Source organism: Oryzias latipes, chromosome 23 (genome assembly GCF_053564925.1).
Source record: "Oryzias latipes strain Hd-rR chromosome 23, Olatipes_Hd-rR_3.1".
NCBI lineage: Eukaryota > Metazoa > Chordata > Actinopteri > Beloniformes > Adrianichthyidae > Oryzias > Oryzias latipes.
Window position 1 is genome coordinate 23,070,270 of NC_136259.1, and position 6,296 is coordinate 23,076,565.

General features: G+C 35.9%; 1 protein-coding gene and 1 long non-coding RNA gene across 2 annotated transcripts in view; one reads left to right on the top strand and one right to left on the bottom strand.

Annotated features, from left to right (window-relative positions):
* The window catches only part of LOC101170385 (methionine aminopeptidase 2), a 100,342-nt gene that overhangs the window by 35,710 nt on the left and 58,336 nt on the right, over positions 1–6,296 (bottom strand). The gene's annotated exons all lie outside the window — the stretch shown is intronic.
* On the top strand, positions 706–3,226 carry LOC144989410 (uncharacterized). Its single transcript, XR_013653555.1, has 5 exons — positions 706–863; positions 1,381–1,438; positions 1,587–1,662; positions 2,475–2,570; positions 3,060–3,226. It is a non-coding gene; the product is annotated as an uncharacterized LOC144989410 (long non-coding RNA).

A 6,296-nucleotide genomic window follows, 5' to 3' on the forward strand; every position in this document is an offset into this window, starting at 1 on the left:
CTCTCTCACATTCATACATTCTTGCTCTCACAGTCATATATACTCTCTTTCGCATACATATATTCTCACTTGCACATCCATATATTCTCTCTCTCGCATGCATATATATTCTCTTACGCATTCATATATTCTCACTTGCACATCCATATATTCTCTCTCTCGCATGCATATATATTACTTTACACATACATACATTCTCACTCTCATTGTCACTCTTAAAAAAGAATGTATGTATGTGAAAGACAAGTATATATGAACGTGTGAGGAAGAGTTTATATGTGTGTGTGAGAGAGGAGTATGCATGAAACGGAAGTTACTTTGCATGAAAAGGAAGGCACTTTGAATGACAAGGAAGGCACTTTGAATGAAACGGAAGGCAGATGATTTCTCGTGCTCTGATTGGACGAGAGGCCGCCACCTCCCATTTTGAACACACTCTAAACCCTATCACTTGTACTGACTCATAACTATTAAGGTTACACAACTTAAATGTCATTTTGTAGTTGATTCAACTATAAAGTATTAAGCTCTATCAAGATTTTTTCAAATTTAACTTAACAGTGCTAAATATTTTAAAGCTTATTTGTATCTGGCACTCAAAAATTTTAAGATCCGTGAAGTAGCGTTATGACGTCATCACGTACTGGTGGGAGGGTCTTTCGTTTTCTCTACGTTAGCTCAGGTGGCCATGTTGGATTTGCCGAATGCGAGTATGCGACGTTTGAAATTGAAAGTCGAGCATTTTATTTTTCTGCAAAGCGTTGCGATTTCGTCCCGCTTCAAGACGCCCCAACCTCGAGTTTTTTTTTTCATCCGCCTCATCGCTGATGGTGCCGTCTTGTCTTCAGCCCTGATTTAATTTGGTAAGTATCGTTCATGGTTTATGAATGAATGCTTTAAAAATGCTCTTATACTACCGTAAATGTGGTTTACTGTTGTTTAAACATATGTGTGTTATGATTGTTTTAGAGATTAATGTGGAAATGTATACATGATGTTTGTCATAGCAGACGTCGTATGGCGAGCCAAACCCAAAATGCATTTCTGCCCGTAAGTTACGACAGTGATGAGGTTTTTTTTTTTTCAGAGGTAGAAATGATCTGTTATGCTGCAATCACACTAAACGTGATCCGCGTGTGAAATTCGCGTTGGAGGCCTCTGTCTGTGGCTAAAGTTTGCTGCTGGACATTTGTCCAAAAATGTCACTCAAAGCCTCTAACGGTTGTGTGGGAGGAGCTACCGCCAACAGTTTTAAGCCTGGTTGCTACATGAAAGCATTGGGTTTTGAATGCAGCTTTAAGCTTTTATAAATCACTGATCTCCGTTATAAAAAAGGTTTTTGTAAAAATAAATTAATCAACGTGCTCGTGTTGTGTTAAGGTACCGAACTACAGAGTGTTCAGTGTTTCACCTCCAGGTAGACGCCAAGGCCAGCGAGGTAACTTGTCTCCTGATCAGTTATTTGTCTAGAGCTATTTTAAAAAAACAAAAAATGCAATGGGTTGTGTAGTGCAATAAATGTTTTTTGATCAGAATATAATTGAAACATTTTTTAACATTGAAAAATCTCTTTTGGACTTTTTCAGATACTGAACTTCAGAAACTGAACTTCAGAAAGTTCACCAGAAAGTCACCATTTCACCAGAAAAGAGGTGTCAGTGGGTGAGTTTTATACTTATTTAATGCATTCATCCTGAACTATTACCATTATTAGATTTATACGGCAGCATGGAAACATTTATGCACATTTTAACTAGCCAAAGGTCTAAATAGAGCTGAAATTATTTACAATTTAACTAAACATATTTAGATTGCAGGCTGAAGGTGGCACAATGGAATGGAGGTGCAAGTTGTGTTCTGTTACTTTGGCACTATGCAGTACTACATATAATACTGCAGTACTACATAGCAAATATTCCAAAGTGTTTCCACTGCCATGTATGTGGAGACACTTTGGAATATTGTCATGTCTTTATGACAGTATATTACAATAATAAAATGATGTTGCATTAGCACCATTCCATCATTTGAAACCATGAAAACTCATCTGTCAAGATCTGAAATGGATTTATGTAGAGTAGATGCAGTCAGAGGAAATTGTGCAGTTTTTACATGTTTGTGTAACTTAAAGCTGCCCTTTTCTGAGACTAAGTCTACCAAAACAGACAGGAACTGGCCAGCTTGGTTAGGATTTATGACCTCCAGGTGAATTTCTAATGTGCATAATTCAAAAACGGATAACAAATCATTTGTAAACAGCTGTAAGAAGCCACGGTGTAACTTGCCTTAAAAATGACTTTGGGTCTTTGACCTGAAGTGGATCATGCCATGAACACTGTATTGTACTCTCACTAGAAATAGACATCTAGAAAAGGTATCATTTTATTATTTCTTAAAGTTCCTTAAGTAAATATTGGAAGTGTTTGCTCTGCATTTGCTTCAAAGGTAATGGATATTTCTTTTTATTCTTTTAGGACCAGCGTGACGTGAACATGAGACGGGCACTTGTCCTCCTTGCACTTCCTGTTTATCTGCATGAAGATGCCTCCAACTTCTTCAAGACCTGTACAGTAAGTGCAAACGACTCCCTGTCAATGGTTTTCACTAATCCTTTAATATTGATTGAGATTTTATTGAGTGACATAATAAATAGGGCAATTGTTTGTAGTTTGTAAACTGAGTGATATTTTTAAATGGTTTTAAAAATGAGACGGAAGATGAAAGGCGAACATCAGGGACTCCTGATTGGAAGGAGTGGAGTTTCGTTTACCTTTTCTGCTCCTGATCCATCATTATTTGAATAAAGAAAAATGAAGCTTTAGTCTTAAATTATTTTATAAATGTCCTCCTTCAGAAAAATGCTAAAGAACTTTTTAAAAACACAATTTTAATTGGAGTTGGTCCTTAAAACATCATAGCCAGTTGATTAAAAGCTAACAGAATGTTAGCATGAAAAGATTCCTATTGACAGATGGCAGGAATGTCAGTTTTGGACATTAGTGTGATGAATATCTTTGAGGGTCTGAACTCATCTGTGTTTTTTGTTTTGTATTTTCCAGAATACCAGACCTCACAGACACCTCTGTGGGTATCTTCTCAGTTGTCGTGGTGACGCTCCTGATGCTGCCGTCAGTGGTCCCACACATCTGGCTGACTAATCTCTTCTAACTCTTCGGGGACATCTATGCTCTGGACCTACAGCACCCCAAAAAACTTGAACTTGCCTTCATATTTATTCAGAATGCTGTCTTGAGCCTTGAGGACAGCAAACCACTGAAAGGACATTTATTGACGCTGAAGAATGTTTCGTTGAGTGAGTCTTCCAGAATGGACTATTTGTTGGTTTAAGTGTTATGTAACTAATGTGTTTTGTTGTAATCATTTGCTTTTTCTGCCGTAAAATACAAAACCAACTCTTTTTGTCAATATGTTGTGTGGCACTCTTATAATGCAGTTTTATTGCACTTATTGTTTCTTCATCCTCTTGATATTTGTGCTTTTTTTTAAAGAGCAATTAAAAAAAGTGTATTAAGCAATCACTATTGTGTGGCCTTCACGTTTGTTGGTTTTTATCAATGTTAGCCTTTAAAATGTAGTGGGGCAGTATCAATATCTCTGTTTAGAATACATTTTAAGCTGAAGAATTTTAAATATTTTCAATGCTACACATTTAATGAGTTAAAGAATTTATAAAGCATTTGAGTGAATTTTACATATTTTATGAGTTGAGTAATATAAAAATATAGTTAGTTAAAGCGTTTTTTAGTTGGAAAATATTAAAAACTTTAAGTAAATAATCTCTCTTTTATAAGTTGAGGAATCTTAATATTTTTTATATGAAATAATACAAATGTAAGCCAACTGACAATATGAATTTTAATAAATGTTAACTTAAAAGTTTTAATAATATAACTTAACTGTTGCGTAATCTGTTACAAAATAATTTTTAAGTTCAGTCAACTCGCTAGGGATTACAGTGCAGACGCTAACATGAACAAGCAAGAAATCCCAAATTAACAGACTTGTGTTGTGGAAAGGTATGTTTTTCAGCTAGCAGGAATAATCAAAGTATCCGTTCTCTGTTTCAAAATGAGATTGCCACAAAACCGTATGTTATCTCATACTGGAACAGCTTTGGATGTAGAATTCAGTGGGAAAAGGTTTGGACCCTGCCACAAAAGTATTTCATCACCAATAAAATCAGAGAAATTTCTTTCAAAATTCTTCACAAATTTTATCCAGTGAAACATTTCTTTACTAAGTTTAAAAAAGATCTGGACATAAACTGTTCATTCTGTCATTCCTCACCAGAAACTGTGCCTCATCTTTTTTGGTTTTGCTCTTTCACTCAACTATTTTGGAAAGATGTGATACATTTTATAAGAACTCATCTATGTGAAGATTATAGATTATTTTACGAGCATATTATTTTTGGATATTTTACACAAGAAAGACTTAATGCAGAAAAAATATATGTAGTTAATTTACTTATAATTATGGCTAAATACTTTATACACAAGTGTAAATATGCCAACAAAAAAACCGTGTGTTATGTTTTTCAGAAAGAAATGGTTTTGTATGTGAACAGTATTAAATCTTCCACTAACAAAAAAGCTGTCAGAACAGTTGAAACATGGTCTCTCCTGAAACTTTAACAGATTCCTTTGCCTTATTATTTTTGTTTTCTTTTTGCATAACCTGTTTTACATGGTTATCATTATGTTTTTTTGTTCATTCTCATGGCGAACGTGAAGATTGTATTTTGCACACAGTGGAGTTTTGTGTTTGGTATTTTGTATGTGCAAGATATTGTTAATAAAGTTTATTTTTTTTAAAAAACGAACCGGCAAGAAGTAGCCACGGGGGTCCTGCAGCCATCGGAACCTTAACAAATATTTCATCTCCACCTCACCGTTGCCTTTTTTAAGAAATGACAGCTGGTTTTCCCACATTTATATGTAGTTATGGATCGAAAACAAGAGGAATTTGTTTTAATGTAAATGCGTGTTCCAGCGTCTACAGGAAGTGTCGCCCATAATTCACGCAAAGGCTCATGGGGGCTAGGAATAAGGTGGATACGGATTTTCTGTTTCGGTGGCACTTCTATTACCATTATTGGTATTTGAGACATTCCTTTGTGTCTCTAGAGATGCAGACAGATTTGTGACCACTTGAGGTGAAGATAAAATATTTCTTAAGGTTCCGATGGCCTTCTTATTGGTTCGTGTTAGCGTCTGTTCAAAATGGGAGGTGGCGGCCTCTCGTCCAATCAGAGCACGAGAAATCATCTGCCTTCCGTTTCATTCAAAGTGCCTTCCTTTTCATTCAAAGTGCCTTCCTTTTCATGCATACTCCTCTCTCACACACACATATAAACTCTTCCTCACACGTTCATATATACTTGTCTTTCACATACATACATTCTTTTTTAAGAGTGACAATGAGAGTGAGAATGTATTTATGTGTAAAGTAATATATATGCATGCGAGAGAGAGAATATATGGATGTGCAAGTGAGAATATATGTATGCGAAAGAGAGTATATATGACTGTGAGAGCAAGAATGTATGAATGTGAGAGAGAGAATATATGTATGCGTAAGAGAATATATGTATGCGAAAGAGAGTATATATGACTGTGAGAGCAAGAATGTATGAATGTGAATGGTTCAGAATAAATAATGTCTTATACGGCCCCTCATAGCTTTATTAATCAAAGCTTTATTACATTTTTGGTATTTTATTGTGCTAGCTGAGCCTTGCGACAGAGTGGCGAACTGTGAGGGGCCAACCCACTGACTATATATGGGTACTGGACTGACTGAGTGTGACGTCAGCCATAGAAAAGGGTTTACATCCAGCTCCAACCAAATGAAGTCAATTCAGTCGCCTTTTCTTTAATTTTTTTTGGCGACACAGACATCGCCATGTTGGAGAGAGCGTCAGTGAATGATTCGTCCGAGTCAACGTTTAACCACTCTCACCAATCAGGACTGAACCCCTACCACTTGAAAGCGGAAAAAAACACAAAATCTTTCAAACGATTTGAACGTTTAACGTGAGACCACATATTTCTATTGAGGTGTCTGATCCGTGATTTCATGAATACGTTGAACCAATGTATTCATGAAATCAAGATGATCAAAAATGGTTAAAAAAAATAAAAGTATCAGAGCAAAAACGGTTGTTCTGACCAATGGAACGACAGAGGAACAGCTGTTTATTTCTTTATAAAAGTCTGTGGGTCACAAAGTCCAGTCCTCATATACAGTCAATACAGCTACAACAACACAACAGT